Raw genomic sequence first — 20104 nt, 5'->3', positions numbered from 1 at the left:
CAGCCTACCTTCCCAGGAGGTAGTGGAACAGGGGTTGGTGTCAGTAGCAATCAGTGCGGACTGTTGGTGGACAAATCAGCTACTCGGCGGTGTGTCAGTTTTTAATCAAGCATCTGGAGGAGGTAAACACGGGGCCACATGCAAGATGTGTTGGCAGAAGGTGAAGCATGGCCAGGGTCCGCATATGGCCAGGGTCCCAATTTTGGCACCATGGTCCAGTGTCAACATATGCAGTGTCACCATAAAGCGGCCTGGGCTTCAATGTGGTGGTCCAGACTACTGCATCACCCAGCGGCAGCTGCTCCCTCTGTCGGCCGGCCAAGGCTCCACCACCTCAGCCGAAGGGAACTGTGTGTAACACCCATCTTATGTTGCTCCAGAGGCTCCTGCTCCTACTTTCAGTAAGTCATTCTGCCAGCAATCCATCAGCAAAACCATGTCCAAGAGACAATAGTATTTGCCCACTCATCCAACGGCGCAGAAGCTGAATCTGCTCCTGCCCAAGTTGCTGGTGCTGCAGTCCCTCCCTTTTCAAGTGGTGGACTCTGCACCTTTCAGAGTCCCAAGCTGTCATTTCTCTGCAAAAAAAGGCAGTACCAGCCCTGCATAATTTTGTGGAACAGATGGTGGGCTATTCCTTGAGCCTGTTGGTGTGTACCAAAGTTCACTGGAGTGCCGATGTGTGGAGCTGTAACTACGGTCATAGAAAATACATGTCCTTTACAGCCAAGTGGGTGAATGTGGTTCCTGCACAGCCACAAAAGCAACTTGGACAGGTCACGCCACTTCCGCCTCCATGCTCTCAGGCCGTTGGTCCTCTGACAGTGTGCGATTCTGCCTCCTTACCTCCACATTGTTCTCATCCTTCACTGCACGGACAAGTCTCGGTGCCCCTCCAGCATACTATGTGTGCAGGGCACGGCAGTGTCACGCTGTTCTTCACATCGTTTGCCTTGCTGAACGGAGTCACACAGGGGAGGAACTGCTAAAAGTAATTCATCAAGAAATCGAATCATGGCTTACTCCACTAAAACTGGAAATGGGAACCATGGTGACTGACAACGGGAAGAACATCTTGTCTGCGCTGCGACAAGGAAGCCTGAGCCTACCCCCTGCATGGCAGACATGTTCAATCTGGTTGTCAAGCGGTTCCTGAAGTGTTCCCCCAATCTGCAAGACATCCTTACAATGTAAAGGAAACATTGCATGCACTTCAGCCACTCGTACTCCGCAAAGCACACTCTCCTTGAGCTGCAGCGTCAGAACGGCATCCCCAACATAGTGTGATTTGCAACGTTTTCACACATTGGAATTCCACCCTCCATATGTTGGAACGATTATACGAACAGAGAAAAGCCATCACCGATTTCTTGATGATCCAAGTGGATAGGGGTACTCCCCAGTGTAACTTCAATGTCAACCAGTGGCAGCTCATACGTGACACCTGCAGTTTGCTCAGGCCCTTTGAGGAAGCCACATTATTAGTCAATCGTCAGGATTACGGGATGAACCATGTCATTTCACTGCTTCATTTCCTACAACACTTGTTGGAAACAATTGCTGGTCAGGACACTGGAGACGGGGTGCCTACATCTCATGGCCATATGAGCCCTGTGAGGGCTGAACTGGAGGAGGAGGTTGAGGAGGGGCACAGTGGAACACATAGTTACATAGTTACATGTAACTATGTGTTCCACTGTTTAAGTTTCACGAAATGGGCAGTTTTTCTAGTCATCTGACAGGAGAGGAGGAGCAGGAGCAGCTAGAGGAGCTTGAGGGTTATGAGGAAGGCGAGACAGAGTACCCAGACACACCGTGGCATTATGCAGTGGAGATGGAGGCAGGGAGTCCCTGCAAGTCACTTGCACAAATAGCACAATGCATGCTCAATTGCTTGCGTAGTGACCGCCGAATTGTCACCATTTGGCAGCAGGATGACTTCTGGCTCTCCACCTTATTGGACCCTTGCTACCAGCACAAAACGGGGGCCTTATTTACACCCACTGAGAGGGAGGACAAACTGACCTACTACATAGACATCCTACATAGTCAGTTGGCTGATGCCTTTCTGGGCCATTGTCCATCCTCACACAGGTCTGACTCGGGGGCCCTCTGCACTCACCTCCCACTGCCATGGCTGCTGGGAAGGTGGGGTGGCAGGATCAGTACCAGCTCCATCAGCAGAAGCCTGAGTCTACAGTCGCTGATTAGTAGCTTTCTTCACCCGCATAGTGAAGCAACTGTGGCCACAACTAGCAGAGTTTGCCCTGGAAAAGTTGTCCTGCCTGGCCAGTAGTGTGCCATCAGAGCGGGTGTTTAGTGCGGCGGGGGCCATGGTAACCCTAAGGAGAACTCGTCTGTCCACAGAAAATATGGAGAGTCTGACCTTTGTGAAGATTAATCAGGCATGGATCAGCCAGGATTTCCACCTACCAATGCCTGATGCATCAGAGTAGATTGACCATGGCGCCACACCAACACTTCACAAATATGGGTAGTGCAAAACATTTAAGGTGCTGCTCCCCAGTCATTACTCTGCATCAGACCACAAGAATGTATTGAGGATATGCATTAGTTAAAATTAACTTTTCTTAGGATAACAAATATGTTCCCAAATTTTTGGGGAAATCAAACAAAAGGAAAGGTGTGTAAAAAACACCATGTGCCACCTACACCATCAAGTATTGATGTTATGTAAAGACCACTAAAAGGTGGAAGTGAACAACATATGGTCCATTGTAACGGGTGGGGTTAAAACAGTGTTTCTCAAGCGTGGTCCTCAAGTACCCCCAACAGGTCATGTTTTCTGGATTTCTTTACTCTTTCACAGGCGATAAAATTATGGTAAGTGAATCGGGCATCACCACAGTTATATCACCTGTGAAAGACTAAGGAAATCCAGAAAACAAGATCTGTTGGGGGGTCTTGAGGACTGCGCTTAGGAAACACTGGGTTAAAAACTTCCCCTATAGGCCCTACTCTTGCATTATGAATTCCCTTATTGGCAAGTGTTATCCGCCCTAAAAAGGGCATCCCCACACAGGAACCTTTCCCTATTTCCACCTACAAACACTGCCATTTTCCAAGGTTTTTAGGTGGAAATATGGAGAGTTTCCTGTGTGGGGCCACCCCGAGTAACACTTGCCAAAGAGGGAATTAATAGGGCGAGAGTAGGGCCTTACAGGGAATTTTTTTTACCCCCACCTGCTACAATGGACAATTCGTTGTTCCCTTCCCCCTTTTCGAGGAAAGTGTTACTCATCTTAAAAAGGGTGGCCCCATACAGGAACCTCTCCCTTTTTTCACCTAAAAACCCTGGGAAATGTCAGTGTTTGTAGGTGGAAATAGGAAGAAGTTCCTGTGTAGGGGCCGCCCTTTTTAGGGCGTGTAACACTTACCAAGAAGGGAATTAATGCGAGAGCAGGGTCTTACAGGGGAAATTTTTAACCCCACCCGTTACAATGAACCATATGTTGTTCCCTTCCACATTTTAGAGGTCTTTGCATCACATCAATAATTGGTGGTGTAGGTGGCACATGGTGTTTTTTGCACACCTTTACTTTTCTTTGATTTAAAAAGAAATTTGGGTGTGTATATTTTATCCTAAGCATATTATTAAAATTTAAGTTTTACGTAATGCATATGTTACGCCGAGCGCTCCGGGTCCCCGCTCCTCCCCGGAGCGCTCGCAGCGTTCTCTCATTCACAGCGCCCCGGTCAGACCTGCTGACCGGGTGCGCTGCGATATTACTCCCAGCCGGGATGCGATTCGCGATGCGGGACGCGCCCGCTCGCGATGCGCATCTCGGCTCCCGTACCTGACCCGTTCCCCGTCTGTGTTGTCCCGGCGCGCGCGGCCCCGCTCCTTAGGGCGCGCGCGCGCCGGGTCTCTGCCATTTAAAGGGCCGCTGCGCCACTGATTGGCGCAGCAGGCCTAATCAGTATTCTCACCTGTGCACTCCCTATTTATACCTCACTTCCCCTGCACTCCCTCGCCGGATCTTGTTGCCATTGTGCCAGTGAAAGCGTTTCCCTGTGTGTTCCTAGCCTGTGTTCCAGACCTCCTGCCGTTGCCCCTGACTACGATCCTTGCTGCCTGCCCTGACCTTCTGCTACGTCCGACCTTGCTCTTGTCTACTCCCTTGTACCGCGCCTATCTTCAGCAGTCAGAGAGGTTGAGCCGTTGCTGGTGGATACGACCTGGTTGCTACCGCCGCTGCAAGACCATCCCGCTTTGCGGCGGGCTCTGGTGAATACCAGTAGCAACTTAGAACCGGTCCACCAGCACGGTCCACGCCAATCCCTCTCTGGCACAGAGGATCCACCTCCAGCCAGCCGAATCGTGACAGCATATCCTTAATACTTACTTGAGCACACTAACACTTTTACAAAAGAGACCATTTTCTTCTTCCTACCTGCCTCAGCTACTATTCTGATCTCTTCACCCGCCTGATGCCACACATCTGATTTCAAGTTCTCCTTTTTTCACCCATCTTCATCACCGGGTATGGTTATTACCACCCACCGCTCCACTATATCACCAGGTAGCTTTCAGGACTCCTGATGCTGCTGCTGCCACCTCCAGGCTGTCTCAATCTGCCACCATATGTTCTCCTCATTCTGATGCCAGCTCCAGGCTGTCTCATTCTGCCACCATCTGTTCTCCTCATGCTGCTGCCAGCTCCAGGCTGTCTCATTCTGCCACCACATGTTCTCCTCATGCCAATGCCAGCTTCAGGCTGTCTCATTTTGCCATCTTATGTTCTCCTCAAGCTGATGCCAGCTCCAGGCTTACTCATTCTGCCAACATATGTTCTCCTCATGCTGCTGCCAGCTCCAGGCTGTCTCATTCTGCCACCATATGTTCTCCTCATGCTGATGCCAGCTCCAGGCTTTCTCATACTGCCACCATATGTTCTCCTCATGCTGATGCCAGCTCCAGGCTGACTCATTCTGACACCATCTGTTCTCATGCTGCTGCCAGCTCTAGGCTGTCTCATTCTGCCACCATAGGTTCTCCTCATGCTGATGCCAGCTTCAGGCTGTCTCATTCAACCACTATATGGTCTCCTGATGCTGCTGTCTACTCCAGGCTGTGTCATTCAGCCAGTATAGGGTCTCCTCATGCTGCTGCCACCTCCACGCTGTGTCATTCAGCCACTATATGGTTTCCTCATACTGAAGCCACCTCCAGGCTCTGTCATTGTGCCGCTCTGTGACAGGGATTCTTATAGCTACGCCTCTAATCTGCATGTCATACTGAATAACAATATTATTTCACTAACCCAGCACACACCTTATGTGTGTTACAGCAAGACAAAGTTTTCTACACCCTTTTGGGGCTCCCTGTAGGCCAGAAAAAGCCGTTTTTAATAGAGATTTGCCGCAAATAAATTCGGACCAAACCAAATTTTTTCAGAAAATTCGGCAACTTAGCCAAATCAAATTTTTCAAAACTTCGCTCATCTCTACTCAGTTCCATTGAAGTGAATGGAGCCAAGTTGTAATACCACACACAACCTGGAGACAGACAGGGAGCCATCTTTGAAATAAAATAGATCTGTTTTTCGATTCCTGGATGACCCTCTTAAGACAAGCAACAATGTGTCAGGAGGTCAGACAGAGCAGTGAAACGGTATTAAATCAGAAAGCACAATCACTGTCAGGGACAGGCAAGGTCAGTCATTACATCTGACAACAGGTGCCAATCAACAATTTGGCACAGGACCCATCTGCAGATGCATGCTTTAGCTGTAATACAGTATTAAAGGGGAAGACAACATCTGAAATAACCTTTCTGCCAAAGACACCTCTTCTATTCAGAGTCCACATATTTTACATTCAGAGTCTGAGCATTTGTCAATGTTATTAATTGCTTTTTCATTCAGTCATCTCGGAAGACACAAGACATTGTTTTCTTTAGATTTATTTAGAATTACGTTTAGAATTCATACCAGTCTTATTTTAATAGGAGAGTTAAGAAAGTTTGGCTGATAATCTGTAATTAGAAGTAGAAATGGATGTTCACAATGTTCCATCTCTCAGACAGGAAGGTCAGGTGTCAACCAGGTAATGTAGGAGACTTCAAAACAACTCGTCTGACTGTCAAATACATGGCTTGGGTCTATTCAGAAATATCCGACAGTACAATACATGTATGGTATATATATTTGGTATCCTATACATAATTATCTTGACAGTGATGAATGCAAGACACTAAAAAATAAATCATTAAAAAATAATAGTATATAGATGGCTACATATATTTCTGAATAGCACTCTACACAAAAAGACTGCAACAATAATGTCTACCACATTATGTTGTACTGGTCTGTGGCTGTAGTTGCATAGTTAATAAAGTTTTAGTAAAGGACAAAAGGCAATCACATATATATATAAATCAATAACCCTACTGTGTTGATCTAGAAAAAAGGCAAAAATAAAATAATGCAAAAAATAAAATAAACATTCATTCTGAGACTGGTGTCAATTGCCCCAACACCTATCTCTAGAAATCTAGTATCTAGAAATCTAGTATCTAGTATCCATAACTTTTTTAAGAAAAACATTTAGGCCCACATTGAACTTACAGGGGTACTCCGGGGTAATTTTTTTTTTTTTAAACCAACTGGTGCCAGAAAGTTAAACAGATTTGTAAATTACTTTTATTAAAACATTTTTATGGAACGATTAATAATTTTTAATTGAAGTAATACCCAAATCTGTTTAACTTGCTGTCACCAGTTCATAAAAAAAAAAAAAGTTTTCCACCGATTATATGGGAGACAGTTTCAATGCAATTCAGGGAGCTCTGTGCACAGAAGATGAGCCCGCCTCTTTGACACTTGCAGAGGCAGTTTATCTCAGACATGCAAGCTGCATAACCAAGACCTAAGGAATAGTTCCATTCTCCTCCCTGACACCTTTGTAGGGTTATCAGCAGTTTCAGAAGGTCAACACTGCTGACAGATTCCATTTATAGGCAAAGAAAAAGCAGACAATTGAAAGGTCCATTTACTAAATGCATATGGTCCAATATAGAAACTCCCAGCTGTCTTTTTCCAAGCCACAACTTAAAAGGGTACTCCGCTGAAAACATTTTGGGGGAGAGTTATCAAGAGGACTGTCCAGAGGAAAAGTTGCCCAGTTGCCCCATAGCAACCAATCAGATCACTTCTTTCATTTTGCAGAGGCCTTGTTAAAAATGAAAGAAGCGATCTGATTGGTTGCTATGGGCAACTGGGCAACTTTTCATCTGGACAGGTTTTGATAAATCTCCCCCATTATCCCCTATCCAAAGGATAGGGGATAAGATGTTAGATCGCGGGGGTCCCACCGCTGGGGACTCCTGCGATCTACACTACGGTACCCCTGTCATTCAGAACGAACTCCACCAGCCACCACGCCCCTTCCATTCACATCTATGGTAGAAGGCGTGATGGCTTTGTTCTAGCCGTCACCCCCCCCATAGATATGAATAGAGGGGGCGAAGCATGACGTCATGAACGCGGAAGCTGCAAGCTTCCGTGTTCAGGATGCCACCACTGCCAGGTCGGAGATCACTGAGGTCGCCAGCGGCAGGACCCCGCAATCTAAAATCTTATCCCCTATCCAAAGGATGTTTTACATGATATACCCCTTTAAGGGGGTATTCCAGTATCAGAAAATTGCATTTAAATAAAATTATAACCACCAAGATAAATAACCTACATATTTTGTTTGATTTACCCCTAACAGGAAGTTGTGTAGTTCTTTCATTGTCAGTGGGGTGTTGTCTCAGCAGCTTCCAGACTTCATCCTCTCTCCTGAGATGACACATCATCCTCTGCTGCTCTCATCAGGAGGTTTATCTGGATTTTTTCTTTTTGCTCTAGTCCCCTCCTCACCTCTGACCAGCATCTATAGTCCATGCCACCACTTCTTTCCAGCCCTCATAGACCTGCTCTATACACATGCACATATATACATCAGTTTGTTTTCACTTGTGGGGAGAAAAAACTTCATTTGGATATTTAGGGCAAAATAAGATGTGTTTACATAATGCTGTCCTGTTCTGAACAATAGGAGATAGAGATGGCACTATATAGTGCCGATTATCTGTAGTATTATGGCAGGTAGAACAAAAAGGTAATGGACCTGCTCACCTTTACAGGCACAACACTGGTAATCGTTTTAGGCAGGTCTCTGGTCCGTATGTCGTGAGCAGCTGGCTGTTGGTCCCGTCGAGGACGGTGAAGAATGCAAGAATACAAATGTGGGTAGGTGGAAATCCCGGCAGGGTTTTCCTTTCCTTCTAGTAAAGTTCCGACTGCGGAAAGGTAGCTCTACACCGGCGTGAAGACACAGGAAATAGGTGTACAGTAGTGATACTTTTATTAGGAATCATAAAAAGTATCAGACAGGCACGGACTACGTTTTGGAGGGGCTCCCTCCTTCGTCAGGCTGGACCTGACGAAGGAGAAAGCCCCTCCAAATAGCGTAGTTCGTGCCTGTCTGATACTTTTTATGATTCCTAATAAAAAGTACCACTGCTGTACACCTGACTCCCGTGTCTTCACGCAGGTGTAGCGCTACCTTTCCGCAGTCAGAACTTTACTATAAGGAAAGGAAACCCCTGCAGGGATTTCCACCTACCCACATCTGTAGTCCCGTGCTGAACAATGCCACAGGCAGAGGAGCGGACAGGGAATGAACACAGCAGGTGCTGGCCACTATATGAGATTGTGTTCACAGGTAGAAGATTTATTGCATACATTTCTGCAACTCAAAAACAGTTCCATTTATCTGAATGGGAATATTTCTGATGAAAAGATATTATTAGCTTACTCTTAATGTATACATATTAGTTTACTCTTAAAGTATGTACTGTATATGTTGCAGAGTTTATGCTGTATTCCTCTCTTTATTTTTTTAGATTTACACAGCATACAATCTTCAGCACTTTATCTGTAGCATGAATCTGCAGCGTATACAGTAAGTGTGAACATTCTTAGCGTTTCTGAACCAAAACAAATCAGTTGAACAGCTGCTTCAGATCAGTGGCAGAAAATCTGGACCAACCTATGTGGATGTACCCTAAAAATAACAATAATAATCATAAACTACTAACACTAATGTCTTATAATATGGCAGAGAGGCATTTAGGCACATTAAAATACCAGGGTCTATTTGCAACTCCTATAGTAACGCCTCTGTGTATTGGACAATAAAAAGATTTTTAAGCTTTTGAGTCCAAGAGATTGCTTTCTATCACACAGATAAAACAGCTTGACACAAAAAAGTGAACAAGGATAAGGTCTTATCCAACCTTCCAACAAAAAGGATAAGTGGCCTCCCCATTTGCACCAACTCCACTACTGGCAATGCCCCCCATATGCACCAGCTTCACTACTGGCAATGCCCCCCATGTGCACTAACTCTATTTCTGGTGACCACATATATTGTCTTTGGTTAAGAAGAAAGAGGAATCATGACATAAGGCGATCTGAGAGGCGAATGCACAGTAGCAGACTGAAATACATTGTATTATTACTAAATGACATAAAAATGGTTTTGCGAATTAGGCTTTAATAGGGCTTTCATAGACTCTCATTGTCCGGATAAGCACAGCGCTGTTGTGCATGTCTACTTTATATTAGAACCGTTTGTTTCTTTCAATTGCAGTCTATATAACAAACAGATTTACCCCATTATTTCCTATATTATCTGTCTGCTGTACAACCTCTGAGTTACACTAATGTGCAGAAAACAATAGAAATTGCCTCACACAATGCAAAAAGTTCCTTCAAATCTAATTATTGCATTGAAAGGAGGAGCATATTTTATTTAACATAAGAATAGATTAGCATTACAATAAAGTTAATAGCCCATAATGCTGGCTTAGTGCTTTTAATTAAATGGCGTTCATTAATATCTTTTTTTTGTAGCGAATCTAAATGAGAATGGGCACACTTCACTACCTTTCTCAATAGGATAGCAGAACAATATCCTCCAAGGGCTTCGAGTGAACAAAGAAGCATATACATGAAGTACCACTATGCTTATCTTTAGAAAGGAGGCTAGAGAAAGACATAGTATTATAAGAATATACAAGACTTTGTCAGTAACAGTTGCAGACAATGTTGTTTCTTGTGCATACCTGAAGTTTACATGGAGCTTAACCCCTTAAGGACTCAGCGTTTTTCAATTTTTGCTTTTTCGTTTTTTCCTTCTTACCGTTTAAAAATCATAACCCTTTCAATTTTCCACCTAAAATTCCATATTATGGCTTACTTTTTGCGCCACCAATTCGACTTTGCAGTGATATTAGTAATTTTACCCAAAAATCCATGGCAAAATGGGAAAAAAATCATTGTGCGTCAAAATTGAAGGAAAAAAAAAACGCCATTTTGTAACTTTTGGGGGCTTCCGTTTCTACGCAGTGCATTTTTCAGTTAAAAAGACACCTTATCATTATTCTGAAGGTTCAGACGATTAAAATGATACCCTACTTATGTAGGTTTGATTTTGTCGTACTTCTGGAAAAAATCATAACTACATGCAGGAAAAGGTATACGTTTAAAAATTTCCTTTTCAGATCCCTATAACTTTTTTATTTTTCCACATAAGGGGATGTATGAGGGCTACATTTTTTGTGCTGTGATCTGAAGTTTTTATCGATACCATTTTTTTTTCCATTAGACTTTTTGATCGCTTTTTATTCATTTTTTATGGTATAAAATGGGACGAAAAATATGCTATTTTGGATTTTTGAATGTTTTTATGTGTACGCCATTGACCCAGCGGTTTAATTAACTATATATTTATATAGTTCAAACATTTACGCATGCGGCGATACTACATATGTTTATATTTATTTTTATTTACATAGTTTTTTTATGGGAAAAGGGGGGGGGGATTCAGACTTTTATTAGGGGAGGGGTTAAATCACATTTATTAACACTTTTTCCACTTTTTTTTTGCAATGTGATAGCACCCATAGGGGCTATAACATTGCACACACTGATTTCCTACACTGATCACTGCCAAGAATTAACATGGCATTGATCAGTGTTATCGCCGCTCGACTTCTCAGAGCACAGAGCAGTCATTCGGCGATCAGACATGCAGGAGGCAGGTAGGGATCCTCCTTGTGTCCTGCAAGCTGTTCGGGACGCCACTAATTCACTGCGGTGGTCCTGAACAGCCCGACTGAGCTGCCGGGATGGTTTCGGTTTCACTTCAGACACGGCGGTCAACTTTGATCGTCGCGTTTGAAGGGTTAATACCAGGCATCACCACGATTGGTAATGTCTGGCATTATCCGCAGGTCCCGGCCGTTGATGGCTGCCAGGACCGACCCGACATGACGCTGGGTCAGCGCAGGACGTAAATATAAGTCCTGCATCGTTAAGGGGTTAAAGGAGGGGATAAGTTAAGCATAGGGGATACGTTTTTTCTGACCGCTGTGCCCCCGCGCGCATCTCCCGCATGGGGCCCTGGCTCTCAGGCTAGATAGCGTGTGTCAACCATCACACGAAGCAGCGGCTGACACTGATGCTTCATGCAGTGGTCAACACGCCCCCTTCCCGCTGACTGCCAGGGCCCTGTATGGGAGATCTCCGTGATCTGAAACTTATCCCCTATTATTAGGATAGGGGATACGTTTTCCAGTCCTGGAGAACTCCTTTAAAATATCACCAACCTCAACATTCTAAAGTATTTAGACACATACTGTATATGCATATTAGAGATAATACTTGATGTGCTCTCTGACCAATCAGATGTCTCTCTTCACTCTGCTGTTCCCTCCCCTTCTCTTAGCATGAGTTTCACACATATGCTATAGCAGCTATATCTCACCTTCTATGAAGACGATTAACACAAGATGGCATAAATAAATATTTCCCACATAGGGTGGGAAAGGATTAAAGGAGAACCCCAGCTAAAAAAAAAAATTACCTTTATATAGCTACACATGGTAATGTTAAATTACTTCTTAATGTAAACGTGTAATCTTTGCTGAGCACATACCCTGTTTTTCTCAGCTTTTCCTCCAGGCAGGAAGTCCAGTAGTTGACTATCATCTATGGTAGACAACACATCTTTTGCAATGCAAAAATAGAAAAACAGTCGGCACTGTAGTGTGGTCTAGCGGTCCCGTGAACGCTGAAGCTGAGCTGATGTGAATGGACAGGTGGTGCGACAATGATGTCAGCGGTGCGCTTATATGGAACAGGCAGAGATACTTCATACATATTACGCACTCACCCAGTTTAATGCGAAAGAATGGGTATCTTTATTTCAGGATTCACATGAAAAACAGGGTAACAGGTCGGGAATTGGAAGGAGATAGAGCTCGGCCGACTGCAATTGCAGTTGCCACACATACCTCTTGAGAAAGCTGCGGCGCGGCGAAACATGTAGGGGTGGGCAATCTATATAATTTTAATCACACTCTGACAGTTATAAGTGCGGGTGTCTGCAGCACTGCACTAGGAAAAGGGAGCTATTCCCTGCCAATTGATACTTTACCTGTCAGTTGCTATTTTAATGCACTAAGTGGGAAGTTTTAGTGATACACCAATAAAGGTTATTTTTCAAGGGTTGAATAATAAGGGGTTTTTCACCCCGGGCTTCGGCCTTGGGATTTGGTATATTGGTTAATTGACCCCCTACCAACTTGGGTCATTTTTGTGAATTGTCTAAAGTGTCTATTTTGGCACGGTAGGGACTGCTACTCCCATCATGGACAGACTCTGCCCATTTTGGGAGTTGTAGTCCAGGGACTGAGGTGCAGATTGCAGCAGGTCATTATCCAGAGACCCACTGCGATCCGCATTTGTTAACTGTAAAAGCTGGCGGCACATGCGGTTACACTGCAATGCCACGGGCTTCTATATACACTGTCATAATTCATAATCCCCGCCACCGGGAGAGGGGAGCACTGATTGGTGAAAAGCTATTAACCAATCAGAGCTCCCGTCTCCCGGCGGGGATTTTGAATTATAAGTACTGTATATAGGAGTGGGTGTGCAGCGCAGTGTAGACACATGTACTGCCGGCTCGTATAGTTAATAAAAGCGGATCGCAGCAGGACTCTGGAGAATGATCTGCTGCGATCTGCACCTCAGCCCCTGGACTACAACTCCCATCATGGGACAGAGTCTATCCCATCATGGGAGTAGTTGTAGTACCGTGGTGCTGCTGAGCGATGGCACTTGCACATCCCCTGGCTGCAGGACTTTTAGAACTACTACTCCCTTCATGGACAGACTCTGCCCATGATGTGAGTTGTAGTCCAGGGGCTGAGGTGCAGATTGCACTGGGTCATTCTCCAGAGACCTGCTGCGATCCGCATTTATTAATTGTAAAAGTACATGCGGCTACACCGCGCTGCGTTGCATAATGCTGTTGACGGCAGATTGCGCAGGTCCTTTGTGCATTCCGCCGTTTATAAACGACATTCAGTTAACCTGGCAATGCGCGACATCGCACGGGTTAACTGGCAGAAGCCCCGCTGTTTCCAGCAGGGGAATACTTCTGCAACACCCCCCAGGACCATCTGTTGATGGTCCTGGTCAGCGATCACTGTGATTGGTCCCTGTGGACCACTCACAGTGAATGAGCTGACTGGGGGGTAAAGTTCATTTCCCCAGATGAAGTCCTCTGTGATTGGAGTCATTCGTTTTCTCTTTTCTTCTCTATCTGGCTCAGATCATCATGACAATTTCTTCTTTCAGCCACAACTCTTCACCGCCTTTCCCCCACACACATACACAATGCCACCAGCCTCCCTTACACACACATACAACACCTCCAGTTCTCCCTAAATGCCCCCAACCTCCCCCCCCACACACACACAAATCCTTCAGCATCCCTCCTCCCACACACATACAATATCCACAGCCTCCTCCCACACACATACAATACCTACAGCCTCCCCCCCTCACACACACGATAACTACAGCCTTCCCACACACACATATGATACCTCGCAATTGCCTCCAACCCTACCCACACATACACAATGCCACCAGCACACATACAATATCTCCAGTTTTCCCTAAATGCACCTAACCTCCCCCCCCCCCCACACACACACACAATTCCTCCAGCCTCCTGCGCCCCACACACAATGTCTTTAGCCTCCTGCCCACACACATACAATATCTACAGCCTCTTCCCACACACATACAATAGCTACAGCCTCCACCCACACACATACAATACCTACAGCCTCGCCCCCACACACATACGACACCTACAGCCTCCCCCCACATGCATACAATAGCTCAAGCTTTCCCCAAATGCCTCCAACCGCACCCACACATATACAATGCCTCCAGTCTTATCCCCCCACACACATACACAATGCCACCAGCCTCCCCCCACACACACAGTGCCTCCAGTTTTCCCTAAATGCCTCCCCAACAGACACACAAAATTCCTCCAGCCTCCCTCCCCTCCACACACAATGCCTTTAGTCTCCTACCCACACACATACAATACATACAGCCTCCCCCCACACACATAGGATACCTACAGCCTCCCCCCCACACACATACGATACCTCAAGCCTTCCCCAAATGCATCCAACCCTACCCACACACATATACAATGCCTCCAGGCTTATTCTCCACACACACATACACAATGCCACCAGCCACCCCTACACACACGTACAATACCTCCAGTTTCCCCTAAATGCACCCAACCTCCTCCCCACACACACATACAATTCCTCCAGCCTCCCTCCCCCACACACAATGCCTTTAGCCTACCCACACACATACAATACCTACAATCTCCTCCCACACACATACAATATCTACAGCCTCCTCCCACACACATACAATACCTACAGCCTCCCTGCACACACATACGACACCTACAGCCTCCCCCCAAACACATACAGTACCTCAAACATATATATTGCCTCCAGCCTTTTCCACCACAAACATACATAATGTCACCAGCCTCCCTCACTCACACATACAATGCCTTCAGTTTTTCCTAAATGCCCCCCCACACACACACACAATTCATCCAGCCTCCCTCCCCTCCACACACAATGCCTTTAGCCCACCCACACACATACAATACCTACAGCCTCCTCCCACACACATACAATATCTACAGCATCCTCCCACACACATACAATACCTACAGCCTCCCCCCACACACATACCACACCTACAGCCTCCCACCACACTCATACGATACCTCAAGTCTTCCCCAAATGCCTCCATCCGTACCCACACACATATACAATGCCACAAGCCTCCCCCACACACACATAGGATACCTCCAGTTTTCCCTAAATGCCCCCCCCACACACACACACACACCCACCCACAATTCCTCCAGCCTCTCTCCCCTCCACACACAATGCCTTTAGCCTCCTACCCACACGCATACAATACCTACAGCCCCCCCCACACACATAGGATACCTACAGTCTCCCCCACACACATACGATACCTCAAGCCTTCCCCAAATGCCTCCAACCCTACACACACACACACACACACATACAATGCCTGTAGCCTTATCACCCACACACATACACAATGCCACTAGCCACCCCTACACACATGTACAATGCCTCCAGTTTTCCCTAAATGCACTCAACCCCCCCCCCCACACACACACACACAATTCCTCCAGCCTCCCTCCCCCCACACACAATGCCTTTAGCCTACCCACACACATACAATACCTACAGCCTCCTCCCACACACATTTCAATATCTACAGCCTACTCCCACACGCATACAATACCTCAAGCCTTCCCCAAATACCTCCAACCGTACCCACACATATACAATGCCTACAGCCTTTTTCCCCACAAACATACACAACGCCACCAGCCTCCCCCACTCACACATACAATGCCTCCAGTTTTCCCTAAATGCACCCCCCCCCCCCACACACACACACATTCCTCCAGCCTCCCTCCCCTCCACACATGCTTTCAACAAGTTTTCAACTTTTTACCAATTCGTGCTGCACTTGCCAAGTGGGCTGTGATGGTAACTGAAGGAGTGCTGCTTTGAACAAAGGGGTGAGGAGGTGTATCACTGTCTATTGTTCTTTGGGCATAAGTAAGTGGTGTTTTCCTCTGACAATGTACAGCATGGCCCAGTTAACTACTTCCATCCTGACAGTTTAGTGTCATTTTCATGGGCTAAAATGCTAGAAAATTGTGACATTTTATAGGAAAAACCCGAACAGCCCCGTAAATTGCCTTTTTAACCCGAAAAGGAAGTGTGTCCATGAGTTTTTCTCAAAACCCTACATATTTATATATATATATATATATATATATATATATATATATATATATATATATATATATATATATAGGGACATTTATCAATGTTTCTTTTTTTTTGTAATTTTTTCCTTACTTTTTTTTTGCATATGTGGGACTTATTTATCATCTGCTTTAAGCCTGTTGATAATTTTCTTTCACGTAAGCAAATTTTCTTTTTTTACTTTGGTAGTAGCTTTTTCTGCTCCATGTTTGAGCTGGAGTAAATTTAGTACATTTTTAACCCTTTTTTTTGTGCAGTTGCGACTGTCGCAGCTAATAAATACCTGACTACCCGTAGTCCATTAAAAAATTATTACTACGTAGTTAATTTTTGGAAAACTTTCTTTTCTCGCTTTCCAGTCAAAATGTTGCAAGAAAAATCGCGTAGTCGACAGTTATAGTAGAGAAAACCTGACTAAACCCGTTGATAAATGTCCATAATAGTAACATAGTTCATAAGGTCGAAAAAAGACCAGAGGCCATCAAGTTCAACCTATAACCCTAATGAGTCCCTACTGAGTTGATATAGATCTAGAATCCATAACCTGTAATGTTATTACTCTCCAAAAATGCATCCAGACCCATAGAATTCCACAGTCTTGTTGGTCTTACAGTAAAGAACCCCCATCTGTGCTGGTGTAGAAACCTTCTTTCCTCTAGATATAGAGGATGCCCCCTTGTTATAGATAAAGTCCTTGGTATAAATAGATCAAGGGAGAGATCTCTGTACTGTCCCCTGATATATTTATACATATTTATTAGGTCTCCCCTAAGCCTTCTTTTTTCTAAACTAAATAACCCATAATCTTTCTGGGTACTGTAGTCCTCCCATTCCCCGTATTACACTGGTTGCCCGTCTTTGAACCCTCTCGGGCTCCACTATATCTTTCTTGTACACTGGTGCCCAGTACTGTACACAGTATTCTATGTGTGGTCTGACTAGTGATTTGTACAGCGGTAGAATAATTTCCTTGTCGTGGGCATCTATGCCCCTATTGATGCACCCCATGATTTTATTTGCCTTGGCAGCAGCTGCCCGACACTGGTCTCTACAGCTAAATTTACTGTTAATTAAGACTCCCAAGTCCTTTTCCATGTCAGTCGTCCCAAAGTCGTACACAAATATAAATTCTTTTTTACTAATTTTAAAGTGTTCAGAACTGTGTAGGTTGGGAAAAGGTTGAGTTTTTTTTGTATTATAATTTTTCTGTTAATGCTTTGTTAAAACCTGATTGGGGAGCAATGTGCCACTTTTTATCGGTGTGCCACAGTTTTCCAGATAAATGCGCCAAATTAGTAAATCTGATGAAAAAAAAAAAAACATGGTCGGATGAAATTCAATTAGGGAGAAAAAATACAATAGCAAATCTGGGACTATGAGGGGAATTCATCAAACCATTTAAACTGCTCTTTTCGTCTAAATTTGTAGCATGAAAAGTCGCAGGCTGGCCCCATGCAACATTTTCTGAAACATTTCATTTAGAATGTTTACATTTCATTACCAAGAAGTGTTCTTATTTAGAGCACTTTGTGCAGTAGTCACTGATTTATCATGTGCAAATTTTTGTGAAATGTTGCACAAAAGTCGCATAAATGACGCACAGGCTAGATTTAGAAGTTAACACAGGTCAACCCTGCCCAATAGAACTATCGAAATGGCTCTATACGACAATTGTATTAAGGTCCGTGTTACATTTAACCAAAATGAAGTAGAATAGTTCTATAGAGATTCATCAAAGTCTGTTCGTCATTTGATAAATTTGACGCACATCTGCCACCTTCTCCGCAACATTTGTGCTCTAAACATGTTTAAAACTCACACCAGTCATCTTAAATGTCTGTCTATGTGTTTGGAAATTTGGAGAAAGGGGTTAAGGCTTCCTAGTTATTTATTTTAGACGTCTATTGTGAATATAAAAGGATCAAATGTTTGTTTTCCGTAAAGCTTTCCATGACCTGGCCAGCTTCCATTCTACATATAGAACTACCTCTCAGCTTGACTATAATATAGGCAATTTATAAAATTGCACAGAGGCTAAAATGATTCAAAGTTGCATTTCATCTGACTGACCTCCCACAGTACTAATCATCCTTATCTTCAATTTCCAGCTGTAAATATAGAAGCATTATCCAGTTAGAACAGATATAGCCAAGTGCAGGAGATCTCATTACCAAGAGCAATTTTCAGGCACATTCTCTTAGCTCCAAGTTTCACACAATCTGACATAATTGAAGCGTCCCCGGCAGATTTTATCACATCCAAGCGAACACAGGGTGTAGCCCTCTAAAGCAACGAACAGATTTATGCGTAACATTAAATCTCGCCATATGCAGGGCAGGTCAAGCTGAATACTTCTTTGTCCATCTGTGTAAGTCACATCTGGCTCGGGCTTCTTCCAGCTTCAGACTGATCCTACATACTTCTTATAATAAAAACAAAACAAAGAATATATTAAAACAGTTTAAAATTTTATTTTAAAAGCAAATTGCAAACACAATTCCAAGGGACGATGGGTCATATAGGGAAAGGGCCAGCAGGAGGGAAAACTCCTTCTATCCTAGCAAAAAACAAATATATGTTGTCCAAGTTAACCCCTTGGGGACGGAGCCCATTATGACCCTAAGGACGGGAGCATTTTTTGCAAATCTGACCACTGTCACTTTAAGCATTAAAAACTCTGGGATGCTTTTACTTATAAATTTGATTCCGAGATAGTTTTTTCATGACATATTCTACTTTATGTTAGTGGTAAATTTTCGGCGATACTTGCATCCTTTCTTGGTGAAAAATTCAAAAATTTCATGAAAAATTTTAAAATTTTGCATTTTTCTAACTTTGAAGCTCTCTGCTTATAAGGAATATGGATATTTCAAATAAATTATATATTGATTCACATATACAATATGTTTACTTTATGTTTGCATCATAAAATTTATGAGTTTTCACTTTTGGAAGACACCAGAGGGCTTCAAAGTTCAGCAAAAATTTTCCAATTTTTCGCAAAATTTTCAAAATCGGAATTTTTCAGGGACCAGTTCAGGTTTGAAGTGGATTTGAAGGGTCTTCTGGTTAGAAATACCCCATAAATGACCCCATTATAAAAACTGCACCCCTCAAAGTATTCAAAATGACATTCAGTCAGTGTGTTAACCCTTTAGGTGTTTCACAGGAATAGCAGCAAAGTGAAGGAGAAATTTCAAAATCTTCATTTTTTTACACTCGCATGTTCTTGTAGACCCAGTTTTTTAATTTTTACAAGGGGTAAAAGGAAAAAAATCCTCTCAAAATTTGTAACCCTATTTCTCTCGCGTAAGAAAATACCTCATATGTGTATGTCAAGTGTTCGGCGGGTGCACTAGAGGGCTCAGAAGCGAAGGAGCAACAATGGGATTTAGGAGATGGAGTTTTTCTGAAATGGTTTTTGGGGGGCATGTCCCATTTAGGAAGCCCCTATGGTGCCAGGACAGCAAAAAACCCCACATGGCACACTATTATGGAAACGACACCCCTCAAGGAACGTAACAAGGGGTATGGTGAGCCTTAACACCCCACAGGTGTTTGACAACTTTTTGTTAAAGTGGGATGTGTAAATGAAAAAAAATATTTTTCCACTAAAATGCTGGTTTTTCCCCAAATTTAACTTTTTTACAAAGGGTAATAGGAGAAAATGCCCCCCAAAATTTGTAACCCCATTTCTTCTGAGTATGGAAATACCCCATGTTTGGACGTCAAGTGCACTGCGAGCGAAGTACAACGCTCAGATGAGAAGGAGCGCCATTGAGCTTTTAGAGAGAGAATTTGTTTGGA

General features: G+C 44.1%; 1 long non-coding RNA gene across 1 annotated transcript in view; it reads right to left on the bottom strand.

Annotated features, from left to right (window-relative positions):
* Positions 1-18579: 18579 nt before the first annotated feature.
* The window catches only part of LOC130301101 (uncharacterized), a 41512-nt gene continuing 39987 nt past the window's right edge, over positions 18580-20104 (bottom strand). Inside the window, exon 3 of the long non-coding RNA XR_008851803.1 lies at positions 18580-18719. This is a non-coding gene — a long non-coding RNA (uncharacterized LOC130301101). The remainder of the gene's footprint in view (positions 18720-20104) is intronic.

The sequence above is a fragment of the Hyla sarda genome, chromosome 1, assembly GCF_029499605.1.
Source record: "Hyla sarda isolate aHylSar1 chromosome 1, aHylSar1.hap1, whole genome shotgun sequence".
Taxonomy (NCBI): domain Eukaryota; kingdom Metazoa; phylum Chordata; class Amphibia; order Anura; family Hylidae; genus Hyla; species Hyla sarda.
This window is presented reverse-complemented; position numbering and strand designations above follow the sequence as displayed.